Source organism: Gadus morhua, chromosome 19 (assembly GCF_902167405.1).
Source record: "Gadus morhua chromosome 19, gadMor3.0, whole genome shotgun sequence".
Lineage (NCBI taxonomy): Eukaryota > Metazoa > Chordata > Actinopteri > Gadiformes > Gadidae > Gadus > Gadus morhua.
The window spans coordinates 6,159,064-6,177,404 of NC_044066.1; the positions used below are offsets into that span (position 1 = coordinate 6,159,064).

The 18,341-nt window shown below is 41.5% G+C and overlaps 1 long non-coding RNA gene across 1 annotated transcript in view; it reads left to right on the plus strand.

The window, feature by feature from the left end:
* Nucleotides 1-17,991, plus strand: part of LOC115532100 (uncharacterized) — a 68,952-nt gene extending 50,961 nt beyond the window's left edge. The window contains exon 3 of the long non-coding RNA XR_003973987.1: nucleotides 17,929-17,991. This is a non-coding gene — a long non-coding RNA (uncharacterized LOC115532100). The remainder of the gene's footprint in view (nucleotides 1-17,928) is intronic.
* The last annotated feature ends 350 nt before the right edge of the window (nucleotides 17,992-18,341 follow it).

The following is an 18,341-nucleotide window of genomic DNA, read 5'->3' on the forward strand; positions in this document are numbered from 1 at the left end:
TTAGATGTCAGTAAAGTTGTGTTGTTTGTTACTGACGGGGCTCCGTCAATGGTGGGACGACGCCAGGGCTTAGTAAGCAGGCTTTCCGCCGTTAACCCAACACTACTGGCATTTCACTGCATTATTCACAAGTCAATTTTGTGCGCAAAACTGTGTGAAGAAATGAAAGGGAGGATGAATACTGTGACACGACTAGTGAACTTTGTCCGTGAGAGCTCTAGTCTGCAGCATCGCCTGTTTGGAGCATTGCTTGAGGAAATGTCAGCTGAACACAAAGATCTGTTGCTGCACAACGATGTTCGCTGGCTGAGTAAAGGCCGTGTGTTGGAGAGGGTGTGCGACCTGCGTGATGAACTTGTATCATTTTTATCCAGCCTGCAGAGCCCAAAAGCCCGCGTATTTCTAGGCTTTTTAACTGACGCCAAGGTGTTGGCAGATGTTAATTTTTTATGTGACATGTCTCATCTGAATCACCTTAACCTGCAGCTTCAATGCAAGAACCACACCGTTTCTGAGATGTACGAAGCGATTTAAGCCTTCCGGTCGAAGCTGCACCTTCTGGAGAGAGTCATTCAAGGGAGAAAGTTGCACTTCCCACGTCTGCGTGAGCATTTGAAGAAGAACAAAATGCAGGAAGATCCAGCAATGAAGGAGTTTGTGTCAAGCCTGGCAGAAAACTTCAAGGAACAATTTGAAAGCTCCCCTAAACTCTCATGTGACATCCTCCTCTTCTTGAGACAGCCGTTTTCTGTGCCAGCTGACGGCGAGTGGACTGCAGAGGCCAAAAGGCTCGTGCCATCCAAAGATGAAGCAGCTCTTCAGATGGAGGTCTTGGAAATGGGAACATCTGATTTGCTCAAAGCTCAAAACAAGGAGTCACTGCTGTGTGACTTTTGGATCAACCGGGTTCCCAAAGCTTGCTTTAAAAACACCAGAGCTATTGCTATGCTGCTCCTCACAATGTTCCCCTCAACAAACATCTGTGAATCAGCATTTTCTGCTATGAATGCCATCAAGAGCCAGGACAGAAACAGACTCTCAAATGCCCATCATGGACAGTGCCTCGGGATTGCCACAACAGATTACAGGCCTGACATCAGAGAGGTTGCCTCATCACGTCGCTCTCACTTCTCTCACTGATTGGTGAGTGAACAACATCTATTTATTTATGCTATTTTGTCAATCTTTTAGTAGCTACACATCTTAATTAAAAACAAATTAATTAAAATAGAGAGAAGAAACGGAGGATAAGACAGTGTAACTAACAGCGCCCAACTAATTGGTCAAATTTGAAACAGCAATTAAATAATAGATTCCGAATAATATTAAAATAAAAGCAAATTAGGCTATAATGTTTGCCACAATCAGGCAAATTATATTTTTTGTTGTTTAAAGACTGATATTATTTGCTACACATATTTAAAGAATTTAAAACTAATGTCATATATTGTGGTATCACATTTTAAAGGTAACTGACTAAAATCTCTGTCTTCCTGTGTCTCTTAAAGAGGAAGGGAGAGACATGTAGAGAGGGGAAGAGAGTGGACGTGAACACATTTATCTGGATGGTTAGATACACTGTGCTGTTGCTTTTTAAGTCCTTATGTTCAGGGCTGCTGCACTGTATGTTTGTTTGCTGGACTTTTTGTTTGTCGACGTTCCAGGGGCATTTTAATAAATTAATGTTGGGTTATTGACAAATTTTGTTTCAAGAGAGCATTTTGTTATTGTTTGACTCCTTAGAGAGAGTATTTTCAACTACTACTTATAATTATAGTGATTGTAAAAAGGCTTTGACTTTTTATAGTGCCTGTCGCTTTGTTTCCTTTATTTATATAAATAAATCAAAGAGAGCTGCAACCATAATACAGAAAAAAGTCATGCACAAAATATATACTCAGATACTCAGGCTAAATAAACAAACTCAACACGACTGCGCCTGAGTATCTGAGTACCGTAATTTTCGGACTATAAGCCGCACCTTTTTTCCCATTTTTCAATTCTGCGGCTTATATAATGGTGCGGCTAATCTATGGATTTTTACAGCTAACGGCCACTCGGAAAATTAGTATTCAAAACTTAAATCAGTATTCGGAGTTTCGTACGTGACGTTACCAGAGCGAGGGAGGCAAACTATAAGCGACACCAAGCAGAGAAGCGAGAGAGGTGGAGGAAGAGTAGATATCTTGTTTCCCTTTACTTTATAAACCAACATTAGCGGGATCTCGGGAGGAAAAGTAATACTTGACGAAATGCTAACCTTAGCTTAGTTGTTTGTTTACGTTCGTTGTACAGCGCCGCGCCAATAAACTGTGACTGGCTTGCTGCAGAGCGTGAGCGTCTTGGGAATACTCAGACAATATAATGGATATAATATGGACACATAAGACTTCGGTATTTCGGTACAATATTCGGTATTTGTTATGGATTTATTGTACAAATTCCCTGAAAAGATGCACGTTCCAGGATGAATTGAAAAGCTCCCATAAGGGCTGAGATGGCAGAGGACAGCTGATTTGGAACGGAACAACAGCTGTTCGCTTTCACAGGGAAAAACTAAGGAACTTCAACCTACTTAGGCCTACTAATTAACGTTCAAAAGCTATTAAATATTCAACAAAATATGCAGATACTGTCAAAATCGGTTCCAGGGAGTATAGTAAGGTTGTTTTTGATGGTGTTTTTTTCTGGAACGAGTATTCAAATATTCGCTTGGAAAACCAACGAGTATTCAAAGCCTGAAAAATTGCATTCGGGCCAGCCCTAATGGTAATTAAACATTAAAACACCTGCGGCTTATAGTCCAGTGCGGCTTATATATGTACACATCATTCAATTTAGCTGCTGCGGCTTATACCCCGGTGCGCCTTATAGTGCGGAGATACGGTATATATTTTGTGTATGACTTTTTTCTGTATTATGATTGCAGCTCTGATTTATTTATATAGGCTTGCTTTATAACTGTGTATGTTGTTGAGCCTGTAGTTATTTATTTACTATGCTTCATAGAACTAAAGGTGTTTTTATTTTGCGGTTGTTTTATAGAAACTGAAAGACATTACCAAGTATTTAAATAAACAAGGCTGAACATAATATAGTCTGAAGCAAGCTACGTCTCCTCCTCCTCCTCCTCATTCCTTGCATTCTCATCGATGCACCATTCCTGGATGCTATTTAAACCCTAATTGATCAAGCCCTCCTGCATTATCTCTAAAACAGTAATTATAATTAAAGCTAAATTTGCACATAAAAATGGTGAATTAGAAAAATAAAACGACATTTCAGCCCTTGGCATGGCATGCTTGACCAAATTTGGCCCTCTGGACAAACGAATTGGGGAACCCTGCCTTACGTGTTGACAATTCTTGCATCCATGGTCTCCGCCATTGATTCTTAGCATAGTCGACTAAAGTCACTTGTTCAGTGACACCTGATGATCTTCATAGTAGGAAGACACAAGTTTCAAATGAACATATATGTAAACTTCTTCAATTAGTGTATCATAAATTATAAATCATTATCCTAAATTGAGAATAAAACTTAACAGGAATGCTTTACATTTTTCAAGGTTCTTCGAGTTGCTCGTTACCTACGGTGTTGCAGACATAGAGACCATGGCGTATCTTTACGTTTTATTTGGCCTTATTGGTTCTTCCCCAAATTAGCAATCATAAATGGCTTTGAGGTAACCAAGCCTAAACGGAACATGATTCAATAGTTTAAACTCTGAGTCAGGTGAATATCAGGTGTTGTCTCGACTCTCACAGATTCTTCTGAGTAGGTTTCCCCTGGGTTGTAGTATCTGTATCTGGTACCATAGCTGGACCCTGCACCACTCAACTCTAGAGCCCGACCCATACTGGATTTTAGGGGCAGACGCTGATAGTTTACAGACATGGGACATATACTATACCTGTATTCAAAATACAGGGATATTTGCCGTTATTCCATAGATATATACCGATATATATAGTATCCTGAGGATGGAGCAGCAGCCATGCCTACCACATCCTAAGAGAGGAAAAGGGAATCCTCCAATGGATAGTCACATTCTTATCACCCTCAACACAACTGGCCAACGGCATGACGTAATGGAAGAGCAAATTAATGTGATGGTGGATGTGCGCATTCACCATCCCAGGTCTCACGCCCTCCCCCTTGTGTATACCAGTGGAGGCTTCTCCATTGAGGAGAGGGAGGAAGATCCTCCCTAACATTGTTGAGAATAAAAAATTTAGATTGCCCCGACTATTGTAATGAATTAATGCCCTTAAATATGACTACTTTATTGCCTTTGAATATCTAATGTTTGTTTCCCTGGGTAAAGGGACATTAGCACCCCCTATCGCCTATTGATAATTACTTCAGGGAGGAACATCCTCCCTCCGCCGCCGTTCACTCCCATTCATTTTCCCGAAAGTACTGGTGGATAACATGGGTTTCAATGTGAGAGAGGAGGAAAATCCTCCTCTGAGTGGGTGGGACCTTAAGGGGTCTGATTCGCGCAAAAATCTATCCGTCTGCGCTATGAACCAATAAGCAGGATCCCTGGATGTTGAGCAGTGTTGCCAGATTGGTCAGATTTCCCACCCAATTGGGCTACTTTTAACCATGTTAGGCTGGAAAAATTATCATTGGGCGGGAAATCTGCCCAATCTGGCAACGCTGTCGATAACAAACCCGGTCTGCATTGCCGCGGTGCTCAGTCTGAGAGACGCAGAGCAAGTGAAATCTGCGATAGCGAGATCCTAAATGCACAATGGAAACATTGGAAACGGAGGACATTGTTAACGTCTTATTACAAAAACCATTCCATTCATTCAGAAAGAGGTAGACCACTTCCCAAAATCAAGGTCATCAGAAGTAATGGCAACGTCAGTGTTGTGAGTGCTACATGGTTTGCTAGCTACGCATGACTTACTGGTAGCATTACAAGCAATTGTAACTGAAAATAAACATAGCTAAATAACTTCAGTCAGTGAGGGCAAAAATAGGCCCAATAATAGGCCCAGATTTTTTTATTTACTTTTACAAATCAATAGTAGGCCTGATTTGACTAATATGCTTTGCATCCTTTCCTTCTCAAATTACAGTGATGCCACTGGTGGCTTTGTATACATTTTGTTCACATAACTCCCTCCCTGCTATTTTGTAGTTCACCAAAACACCCTGAAACAACTTGAGTCTCACATTCTTATGCCACCATATACCAACAGTGCAAGCAGGCCAATGGCAACCAAGCGGCCAGACCTTCCTCCCTCACTTTAAAAACCACCAGCCGCCACTGGTGTATACCCCTCACTAATACATTATCTTCATAGTCAGAGACATCAAAGATAACTGAACGTAATGAGGGAAGTCCTTCTTTGTATAATTTTGTCACTTACCACATTAACAGCTGTGTGCCGCAAGCTTCTTGGTAAGTGTAGTGAGCTAAGCTACCAGTTACTCTACATTAAGTGAAGCTTCACTACAGTGATGTTACCCCCCAGAGAAATGTAGCCAGCTAAGCTACAGTAACATGGCAACAGCAGTTAACGACCTCAAAGATATTTATTTTTCACATTGAAACTACTTCAATCAATTGCCTTGAATCAAATATACGCAATCAAAGGGATCAATATATTATATCAGTCATCAGTCATCAGTTATACCAGCTAGGCAGGCGAAATATTTTAAATTAAATTGTCCCAAAAACGAAAACATCGGCTCCAGATAATAACAAAAAGCAGAGGTGTGTGTGTGCGTGTGTGTGTGTGTGTGTGGGAGAGAGGGAGAGAGACACCCTCTGCCATATTTCCATCAAGCAAACTCGAGCTTGAGTGTCTGCATTGCCCTGCAGCAGACACGTCGCATGTCCGTACGTGAGGTTGTGGTTGTCTGCATCTGGCGACACTCAATGATCCATAGCTGTTTTATTTCAGAATGAAGCCGAAAAGCTCTGTTGTGCTTGAGCTTCAGAAATGCTTGGGAAAATGTAGCTTGTGTTGACGCTACCGCGCTACTCTGTCATAGCTTAGCTACTGAAAAGCTATTTGATTCAGAAAACAGCAACGCTAAGACCACAGTACTGAGTTTTGTAGCTATACTAGTAAACTACTGCCACTCATTTATGGTCACAAACACTAACGTAATGGTTTGACTGCCTCATATCCGCTGGAAAAACGTATTTTAACTTTTGGAAATGCTAAATATTAAGATGAGCTTGTGATTGAGTCACACCAACTAGGAAATTATATAATGAAAAATCAAACCCCAGCAGACTTAAGCAACAACCAGCCAGTAGCAAGTATAAGTGATATTGCGGTTTTCAGTGACGTTAATATTATATGTAAAAGGGAAGATGAGGTCATAATTGAATAATACCTTCCATACCTTCCAGTATGTTTGCAAAAACTAGTTAGCAACTCACGTGAAGCCACTGCTAGTCTCCGAGTCATGAGGACTCAGTGTTCGTGCCTCTCGGAATACCACATGCTACACGTGCTGCAGACGTGTAGCACATGAGGTACGTAAACCATGTAGTCGGGAGCCCCCTCTGCTGCTGGACAACCGAAATGATGACACAAACTCTTAATCACCAAAAACTTGTTTTCCACATTGGGGCACTTTTCTGGATAAACTTTTTGATAACAGCATTTCTGCGGCGCATATCGGCAAAAACAAATACGCTGATAGTGCTACATCTGTGATACTTCAATATTGGCCAATAAATTCGGCCAACCAATATTTCGGTCGGACTCTGCTGAATTCACACTAATGAATCCGACTGACTTTGATTGATGTCACCGTGTCATGGTGGGCGCTTAAGCCCATTTATCACCCCCCTGACGTCCCCTTCCAACGATTGAACTTCCACCTAAAATGTGTTATTTGGAAGTCCCTCACAGACTCCTGCGATGGCTACGAAACGTTGTGTCTTCTTCCCCTTCCATCCTCTGGCAAATTTGTTTTATTAAACACCTGGCCCTCAGCCAAGATCTATTTGACTTCTGTGGCTGGGCACGTCGTATTTCGTCCAGGACGTGACAGCCAATCAGGCAGCACTAAACTCTGACAATACAGATGAGTCTCTTTCAACGGAGGCCATCGCCGTGGAGAGGAGAGAGAAGTGGGACCACTGCAAATGTAAATACCGCTATTAGGCCCAGACAGCTATGAATACATATTTCTCTCGCTTTATTTTATTATTTTCTTTTCCTTGAATTTCAGAACCGAAGCTATTCTACTGGTGGTGGTCACATGGGATGAAATTCAATTTACCTGAGTGCAAGTCGATGATTTTAAAGTAAAAGCATCTCTAATCAATAGAGATTAGCCACAGAGTAACCCCATGACTCTGGCCATGTCTCTTTCTCTCTCTCCCACCTTGCTCTCATATTTCGCACCATCACTCTCTCTCTCTCTGTCGCTCAACCTCTCTCTTCCTGTCACTCACTCAATTTTTTTCTCTTGCCAACTGTCTCTCGCCCTCTTTATCCCTCTCACCTTATCTCTATCTCTTTCTCTCTCGCTGTCTCTCTCCCCCGTCTCTATCTCCGTCTCTTTCCCCCGCTTTTTTCTCTGTCTCTCTCCCCCGCTTCTTTCTGTTTCTCTCTCGGTCTGTTCTAGATGTTAATCCAACTGGAGTGGGCTTGTTGCTTTGCAATCCACAAGCATGTAGGATACCATGCATAAGGCAGAAGCACCAGACCCATAGAATCCTAAGTGAGGGGGGAATTAATTCCTGACTTTAAAGGGACTCTCACCTTTGTTGCATTTGAGAGTTACAGCACATTCAAATCATCCCGCCTTCCTCCAATGCCCCACCCCCTAAGCGTCAGAGTACAAAACTAAGCGTTATTTTTTGAGTACAAAAGTTCTAGACTCCCATGGGTTGTGTTTATACTCCCATGGGTTGTGTTTAGACTCCCAGGGGTCATAATATCTACCAGGGCTCTAGTAAACAAGAAATTTAGCAGGTGGCACAATTTTATGGGCTTCGTGTGATGCCGTTTTGAGGCCCCATGTTGAAGGACAGTGGTCCCACTGAGTATAAGAAAGGTGTATGAGCATTACAAACAGAGTAGCGGGACAACGTAGCGTCTGAGGCCGAAATGGGTCCCCTAATCGGACTGAATGGTGCGGTTGTTTGCCAACGGTCTGGAGGTCTTCCTGGAGCTCCAGATTAGCGGGACAACGTCGCGTCTGAGTCCGAAATGGGTCCCGTTATCGGACTGAGTGTGGCGGTTGGTTGCCAACGGTCTGGAGGTCTTCCTGGAGCTCCAGAGTAGAGGGACAATGTCGCGTCTGAGTCCGAAATGGGTCCCGTAATCGAACTGAGTGTGGCGGTTGGTTGCCAACGGTCTGGAGGTCTTCCTGGAGCTCCAGAGTAGCGGGACAACGTCGCGTCTGAGTCCGAAATGGGTCCCGTAATCGGACTGAGTGTGGCGGTTGGTTGCCAACGGTCTGGATGTCTTCCTGGAGCTCCAGAGTAGCGGGACAACGTCGCGTCTGAGTCCGAAATGGTTCCCGTAATCGGACTGAGTGTGGCGGTTGGTTGCTAACGGTCTGGAGGTCTTCCTGGAGCTCCAGAGTAGCGGGACAACGTCGCGTCTGAGTCCGAAATGGGTCCCGTAATCGGACTGAGTGGTGCGGTTGGGTGCCAACGGTCTGGAGGTCTTCCTGGAGCTCCAGAGTAGCGGGACAACGTCGCGTCTGAGTCCGAAATGGGTCCCGTAATCGGACTGAGTGGTGCGGTTGGGTGCCAACGGTCTGGAGGTCTTCCTGGAGCTCCAGAGTAGCGGGACAACTTGGCTTCTGAGGCCGAATCGGGTCCCCTTGTCGGACTGAATGGTGCAGTTGGTGGACAACAGTCTTGAGGTCTTCCTGAGGCTCCAGAGGAGGGTAACTCTGTGAGTCTGAGTCCGAGATGAGTCCCCTAAACGGACTGAATGGTGCAGTTGGTGGCCAACAGTCTGGAGGTCTTCCTGAGGCTCCAGAGGAGGGTAACTCCGTGAGTCCGAGTCCGAGATGAGTCCCCTAATCGGACTGAATGGTGCAGTTGGTGGCCAACAGTCTGGAGGTCTTCCTGAGGCTCCAGAGGAGGGTTACTCTGTGAGTCTGAGTCCGAGATGAGTCCCCTAATCGGACTGAATGGTGCAGTTTCAGTACGCCGTGGACCACTTTGGTCTGCCATCGTCAGTCGCTACTGTCGCTACGGTCGCTACTCGCTACTGTCTGCCGTGGAATCAAAACAAACCCTCTAGTTGTAAAATAATTGTTTGTTTTTACTCCTGGTGGGTCTGTCTTGCATATTAGAGTGTTATTACCTTATTAATACCATTTAACCTTATCCAAAAAAAGTGTAAAAAAGCAACAAAGGTGAGAGTCCCTTTAATATGAAGTGCTCTGGGTCCTTGAGTGTGTTACCTGCATGATAGATCTCCGATGGGATGAGACTGATGATATAACGCCAGGGCTCCACTGAAAATAAAATACGTGCTCCACAGGGTGAAAAAAAACATGTACAATGCACAAAGAACGATGTCATCATTTCTGAGTAAAAGTGGTAGTTGGCACTCAAGTTTTCTGTCAAGGAACTGAAGCTCTGTGGTCTATTTTTTGGATTTGGGCCGAGCCATCAGACACGCCGAAACATGGGCAGTGGAGCACGTCCATTAGTTAGCATTATGACAGTTTTTGCCAGCCCCATGCAAAGCTGCAAATTCTCAATAGACTTTGTAAGTTGAGCTGAGCTGTCTAGCTACTAAAGCTAACGTATAACACAGTGGTTCACAAGGTAAACAAACATATTAACGGAAAGACACAGTTGCTATACTACCATGCGACTTTGACCAGTAACATTAAAAGGGCAGATGAGAAAACACATTGATTAATTAAATTTTGCAGACCAATTTATCTTTCTCTTCAATGGTGACAGTAGCAGCAGGTCTAAAATAACAATAACTTTTATAATGGTTGCTCACTTTCTGACTGCTTTTTAGCCAGGGAGCGAACATGTTTCCCTAACCAAGCGATAACACCACTTAACCTATTAAAACTATATAATAACTACACCTGTTAAATCTAAACATAACCTCAACGGAACACAAACCCAATCCCCCTGGGTTATACACTGGGACTTCGTATTAAAGCCTAATAGATACCATTTGCATGCGGGAGTGAGTAATTATCTAATGACGTGTTAATCCTGACATGCACCGCGGGGGGTTCAGTGACATTCATCAGTGGAGTGTGTTGAGTCCTTATGTGTGTGTGTGTGTGTGTGTGTGTGTGTGTGTGTGCGCGTGTTTATTTTTCGGGTCTGCATGCCTGGTAGGCAAATCAACATCAGAACATGTTTGCCGTGGTGTCACAGAGGTCCACAGAGTGGTGTTTCAGACGAGCTTAGTAGGAGGTGATCCAGGAGTGGCACAGCATAACACATGGGAAAAGGGGGCATCAGAAAGACCACAACCCAACCTTGGTAAAGCAGTGTGGAGAAAAATACTTTGCAAAATTACCTTGAGAATTACCTACTTTTTTTGGCCAAGGAACAACAACATATTCGTGGAAAGAGTTGCTAAGCTACCGTGCAACTTTGACCAGCAACTTTAACAGTTAATTTGCATTCCAATTTAACTTACTCTTAAATTATGACAATAGCAGCAGGTCAAAAAGACCAATTATAGCCTTACATATTTCTTGGCCTGCTCCCTTTCTGACTTTCAGCCTCACCCTGCTCTAACCTATGAACACAAAGATAAAAAACACTGGTAAAAATTTAGCAAATTAAATGTTACATAGCCTTGATTATAACAAGTAATTTTTTCTTTCTCTAGCTTTTTCTGCTCTTCATAGAAAACCCATCCGTCTCTTGTATTTCCTGTGCTGTCAATGGGTGCAAATCGATGCAATTTGTCCTAATGTGGGGGGGGGGGGATTGTACGTTCTAACTGTAACGCCTTCAGCTATTCCTTTCTTTAATGGAGTACAAAAATAAGGGTTGGATTGTTTCAAATTGTACAAAGAGATAAGTGATGAAGATGCAAATGAGATCATGACCGAGCAAAGTGGAGCGAATCCATCACATAAATCAAACTCAACTTTCTTTATTGCAGTTGTTTGGAATGTGTGCATTTTATTTATCCTGAGAAAGTAAAACTTGAGCACTGTGGATTTTGATCAAGTCGTCACTATATTATTAATATTCAACTAAAACTCCATAAACTGTTCCTGGATGCAATTATAAACACTACATTATTTTATACTATTTTTTATACTATAAATATAATTTTCTGAAGTTAACTCCTGATCCCTCCAAGCTCAAAGATGTTTCAACTTTGAAGAGCGTAAACATCTAAAAGTACTTGGAAAATGAGAGTTGAAAACTTGCACACACATCAACAGGGTACCAAAATGAACACTGTGAATTTCTTCTTTTTAACTAGGAGATTGGAAATATCGTCCGGCCAAGCTATTTTGTTAATATGTAATAACCCTGCCAATCATTATCGCCATGTCAGCTTGAGAGGCTGCATTAACACTGTAGTAGGGGGATAAAAGCATCAAACAAATGACATGACTAAGGTTCTCCACCATCAACACCTGAATAAGGTACACCAACTTAAAGTTGTAGGGCATGATGATGACTTTTTTTATTATTCCCCGACATTATCACCAGAGTATTATATACATACTAGGTTATTAGCAATTTTCGCAAAATTTCGCGGCAGTCCAAGAAGTATCACATGGATACAAGTTACTCAAAGGAATTGGGGCTTATTCAGCACAGAATCCGGTAATTAGGGTGAAACACCAGTTCAACAGTTTGAATTGGGTAGTTTGTTACCAATCAAGTAAGCCGGCAATCGGACCGCAAGACGACCGCAGTGAGAAGAACCTTGTTTACCATGTGATGTTTGCATGGTAGCATTCCTCTGTTTACCAAGCAACTGTGAAGATGGAAGAGAGACTGATCGTTGACGTAAAAACAGATGGGCCATGAAGTCACACGCCCACATTACCACAGCAGTTTGTGCTAATTGCCACAATGCCTGATTTTGTCTGATGAGCCCTTATCTGTCACACATTGGTTGAAATGGAACAAGAACTTGCATTATGTGCAACAATATGTCAATAATAAACCCAATCATAACTACTACCAATTTATACTAGTATCCTGTGTCAGGAATACGTTTTTAATCCCACAACCTCACGTTATATTGGGTCAGGTGTGACGTGAACCACTGATGTACAAGAGACATTAGAGTCACTTCAAATTAGGACTTAATAAGATAGCATTTGCGTGCGGGAATGAGTAAATATCTCATGAAGCGTTAATTGTGAGAGGCACCGCGGGGCTTACTGTGACATTCAGTGTCATAAAGCCATCAGTGGAGTGTGTTGAGTCCTAACGTGTGTGTGGGTGTGTGTGTGTGTGTGTGTTTTTCGGGTCTGTATGCCTGGCAGGCAAATCAACAGCAGAACATGTTTGCCTTGGTGTCCCAGAGGTCCTCTCAGTGGTGTTTCAGACTAGTTTACTCCGTGGGGATCCAGGAGTGGCACAGCATAACACATGGGAGGAGGTGGCAGAGAATAATGCTTTGCAGAATCACCTTGGGAAATTAGTAAAAGATCATCTGTTATTATTAGTCCATAAATTAGAATTATACAAAATTGTACCCAACAGTATATTGTAATTTGATTTGCCTTAGATCCAGGACACACTACGCTCTTCCAAATGGGTCAGTGAGCACTCCCATTGGGTGGTTGTCATGTCATCTGTCTCGGGCGATGTGTTTCTATCAGAGGCCTAAGTGTCCTGGACATAACCAGGCTACGGCTACACAGAGTACCAGCCAGATCCTGCGCCCTGACACTCTGGCGAAACATCACTTCTGTTAATAATATGCACGAGCTGACACGGGGTCACTGGGTTTGAGTTCCCCTATGTTCCCTGATGGCACCTGAGGTGAATCAGTTTCTGCTTTGCTGTTGACCCTTCACAGTGGACTTACAACCTGTAGGAAATTAGAAATCGTCAAGCAGTTGTTATAAGCAGCTTGACAAATGTACGGAAATATGACAAGGATGAAGGGGAAAACGGAAAATCGTGGCTTAGAATTCACTAAAAACAGGTGAAAATATTATCTTGAGTCAAAACTTATTGGGCAGCAGATATCCAACTGTTACCTCCTCTCCAATGACAAAATAGCACTTTTAGTCATTTGGAGCATTGTGTTAACTTCCTGAGCCAGCAGAGAAACCTTTTCTTGGGTAGCTTGGACTGCTCCACTCCACACCTCACGTGCCAAACACTCTGCTCCACTGCTGAGCCGTTGGGATGTGTTGTGAAGACGTACAACGGGACAGCGGGAGTGGATACAAACACGCAGGCTGGAAAGATCAGTTGCCAGGGAACCAGGGGGGATTGGCAATAGCTTCATGAGGAGACACCATCGCCCAGAGAACCCACTGCACCCTGGGAAGGGAGTACCGGGGTGAACTAGTACTGAGGTGAAGAGCCAAGGTACACTTTACATGGGCATGCAACCTCTGGTTTGACACCAGACTGAACACACGCCCACAGATTTACCTGGACATGATGCATCTGGTTTGACACCAGACCGAACACACACCCGGCTGCTATGATTGATGTAAATGGTTAAATCGGATGGTTAAAAAAAACTCTAATTCATATTCATCATCATATTCTAGATGTGTGTTGAATTTACAATTTTTCATTTATTTCTCTCAAATGGGGATGTTAGCCCTGGATTTTTTTTTTTTAAATGACAACAGAGTGTGTCTTACTGAATTTTTTCTTATTTTTTTTGCACCATAGACAGAAAATCTAGAACATGATATTCAAACATTTAAGATAAACTTTCGGATTTATAATACAGCTTAATATACTGTAATTAATGAGGATTATTAAAAAAGGGCCCCATCACCATTTTCCAAACTTAATCATCCCTTCAGTGACGACCTCCATTGGTCCATATTTAACGGGTGTTAATCAGATGACACCGTCTTATTGTAAGAGTAACCACAGGGAAATGATTATTATTAAGAAATAGAACTGTGACCTTAGAAAGAGGCTTAAAACACTGGCATCCAGAAGAGAGGGAGAAGGAAAGAGAAATGAAGCATATTTAGCATCGATACGCTTCGAAACTGAGGCTCTTTGAAAGCTATTAGGGTAACACATAAGCTTGAATATTTAATATATAAAAAGTATGGTTCAAAAGATAGAGGCTTCCTTGCGAACATTAGCTTTTTATCATTGGATAGTAGGTTCCCATATCTTTAATTAATTAATGTATGTTTTCAGTGCTCGATAAGGATAGGTTATTTACAAAAACTGTAGATTATGCATTTGGGACATTAATTGGCAATATAATTTAATTTAGACTGTTTTTAATGCCCAGACTATAATTTCATACAGTATTAACGATTGAATCCCAATCAAATACTCCAAAACAAAAACAGGGGCGGATCTAGAAAAATAATCATGGGGTGGCAAGAGGGGGGCAGGAGATTTTGAGGGGTGGCACCTTGTGGCAGAAGTATATGCAGTATGCCGATTTAATTAAAGCCATATCAATCAATATTTACTAGGAAAGCCCCCACATTTAGATATTTTGACTCGATAACATTATCCTTAATTTATTGTGGGATGAGTAAAGCCTTACATTTAAACATAAAAGGTTTCAGACAAAATTTTATAAATTATTACTGAATAATTACAAAATCAACCTGCCTTACAACAAACACCTGGACTATTACACCAGCAGGGGGCATGGGGCTAAAAATATATGCAAAGAGCTGCAATATGTACTTTAGTTAACAATAACTCTTTGGTATTTGTCCATGAGATATTCCTATCAGATGTCAATCATCAGTCCAACTTGAGTGCAAATATCACTTTATTCACAGATTCCAATAATTTACATACAATATAGATATACAACCATTAATATAAATATTGTTTGGCATTTTCTCATGTTTGGTCACAAACAGTACCTGTTAAATACATCAGTACAATCAGTGGAACTGGAAAACAACAGAAAGAAAGTGCCACAGTTCAAAAGTAGGTTCTACATGTAGTTATAATATTTTTAATATTAATATCTTATGGCTGAATGATGCCATAAGAATCTGAAAATATTCATTATTATAACAGCATGAAAAATAAGGCTTTCTCATCATTTATTAGGCTCAGTGGTTAGCAGAACATGACATTGGCATGCCTACAGGAGCTGAATGCGGCGATTACCATGTTGTTCAGCAAAACGCCTCACAAACTTGGGGGGGCAATATTTCCTGGCTGTGTCACGTTAAAATTGTACCGGGTACGTAATCAGTTGTCCGTTGCCAGGCAACGGACAACAGATTACGTAAGGGGTTGTCCGTTGCCAGGCAGGTTTCAATCGCGCTCATGTTGCCGAAGACGAAATAATATAATACAGATAACGGATCGCTAGATAACTCTTGTTTTTACTTTATATTTGTATTGCATTTAATTGTTTAATCGAATTTAGCTAGTAAACTAAGTGTTTAATGTGTATCATAGTCTAGCTAGCTTGTGTTAATTTAATTTCCTTAATTTAATTTAGAGAATAGATTATAGGTAATATAGATAGATAATAGATAGATAGATGGGTAGATAGGTGAGCAGGCATTTACTAACTGGTAAATGTTTTTTATTATTATTATTCACGTTATCCCCATAACATTTAGCTATTACTGTGTAGGGAAATAGATAAATACAATGCAATACATGACAAATATGAAGTTAGGAACGCTAATAAATGTAATTTGTAAAATAAGTGTTATCTGTCTTGTCGCGCTCAATGAACGAGTTCACGAATGTTCAAGAACCTTCCCATGTCATTCGACGCGATCGCCCGTTGCCAGGCAACGGGCTATGCGATCATCTGTTGCCGGGCAGGTTTGGAATGGATTAATATGGATGACGTAGGCCGGTACAATTTTCGCCCCCGGTACAATTTTAACGTGACAGCTGCATTCACTTGCAGTTGGACATTTGAAACTCGCTTTCGTAAATGTCTTGTAAAAGCAAAAAAAAAAAAAAAAAAAAGGAATTTGGCGCTGCCAACTGGGGTGGCAGCTGGGGTGGCAAGGCTTTTTTTAGGGTGGCAGTTGCCACCCCATGCCACCCCAGTAGATCCGCCCCTGAGTGACACCCACCGACTCTTAGCCAAAACAATACTGCTGGAAGCTACGCAAATAGCCTAGCTCGACATTAGTTCCTACCCACTCAACACCCCATGGCTAAATGCTCACAAGGTTTGTCTTCTGGGTGTTTAACGTTAGCATCGTTGTCAACCCCCCATCCTCTCTTACAACGGGAGGCTGTAAAGTTCACCCCCCAGGCTCACAGACTGCCACTGTGATAAACGGCAACAATAATACCCTTGACTTGCCTTAATGTTTGACTTTTATTAAATTTGCAAAGAATACACTACAATAAACCAGACCAAGGGTTCATCTGTTGCACACACTGTCCACTGCACACAAAACAGGTTAGTCTAGACAGGGTACCCGTGGAGCTATTCAAAGGATTAAAAGGTCTTACATGAAACATTTTTAATTTAAGGACTTAAAAGGCATTAACAAGTCTTAAATATAATTAGCTACGGCATTGAATGCTTTGGAAGAGAAAAAAAACTCAACCTCTAACCAATCAATTTTCTAAAGTTGATATATTTTATGTGAAATATATCATTATTTCCCTCCTACGGCATTGTGTTGATCAGTATTGCATCTGCAAAGTAACTTTGTGAGGGTGCAGGATACTTTTTTTTTTGCACCTTTTCATTAAATTTGTATTATATTGGTTCATAGTTGAGATCAATATTAAATGGTATTCTAAGTGGTATTTAAAAGGTTTTTGGGCTTGAATTGAACTGAAATTGACACCTGTCGATACACGCTTAGACTTGTTTTTGTTTTGACCCAATGGATGTATAGTAGGTGCCAGGTCATGTAACTAGACTGTATGTGTAATCATATGGACCGGTGGAATTGAGGTTTCAAAAAACTATGAATTCATGACCTCGATTTACACACGGCAATTCGCACATTTATTATGCACCAGAAAAATAAAAAACGATTGCTTAATACTTCTGTCGCAAGTGAATGAGAATACAAAGTATGAAACAGTTTTTTCTATGTCTAACTTTTTGTGCTGCCGTCTTGACCACGACTCCCTGGAAAAGAGATCTTGTATCTCAATCGGATCTTGGAAAAAAGTTATAAGCACTGTTAGGTTATTTAATGGTGTACAAGTCAATCTAGCGTTACTTCATCATTACATCGGCATGCTGTGTGGTTGCTATATTCACCGCTCAATCAATCAGTTCTTCTGTGGTGTTTGACACAAAACTATCACCACCTACTGGTCTGGAATGCTAATGGGAGCGCTTCAGAGAATATTTGCATTTTATTGTTGACAGAGATATTTTCCATAACATGGATGGCATGGATCTGAATTTTTGAGACTATAGGGGGGGAGATTTGTCATCAGAAATATCCATATCCATGTGGATGGGGTCTCAGTCTTCATTTAGCTGAACGGGGACAGCAATAGGACCATGCAGGCACTGTCAGAAGGCTTAAATAGGGGCAGGGCTCAAATGAAAGGCCTAGAAGATTATATAAATAATTTAAAATCCAAATAAACAACATGTTTGCTATTTTTAATTATTCAACTCTCACATTTACAATAAACGACATGTTTACATATGTTGACAATAGTTTTCGTTTGTTTTAGCATCTTATCCTTTGATGCATGGGAAGATGAAACAACACTGGAAGTGAGCTGATTTTAGAGATCATTTATGTCAACAATGGTGCTAATATTACTAGTGTGTTGTGTTTTGTGTGAATTATCAACCCACATTTTTATTTGTTCTTTAGTGTACCAACTGTGGGCAGCTTCATGAAGTATATCGCTGGACAACATTCAAGCCATGAAGCAGGTAGGATTGCTGTAAGGCTACTATATTTCCCATCATGCTTTGGTTCTATCAAAGCATACGCACACGCTGTACCAAAATTTCTCCTTTTAGAGGGTTTGCATCGAGAGTCCAGTAGGAAGTCTGGTCCACTTTTTACATTCCTGGTCTCTGAGAAGCTCTTAGCGATTCAATCTTTAATCCTGTGGTTCTTTAACTTTTTCTGTCAAAAGAAAATTGGTCCAAATAAGAAATTACGATTTATTTATTCCATAGAATTTATACTTGTCCTGATGTGTCGAGCACGGCCACGGCATTTATACTCTAATTTATGCCATTACAATGTGGACACCCAGTTCTTGCGGACTGTCAGCA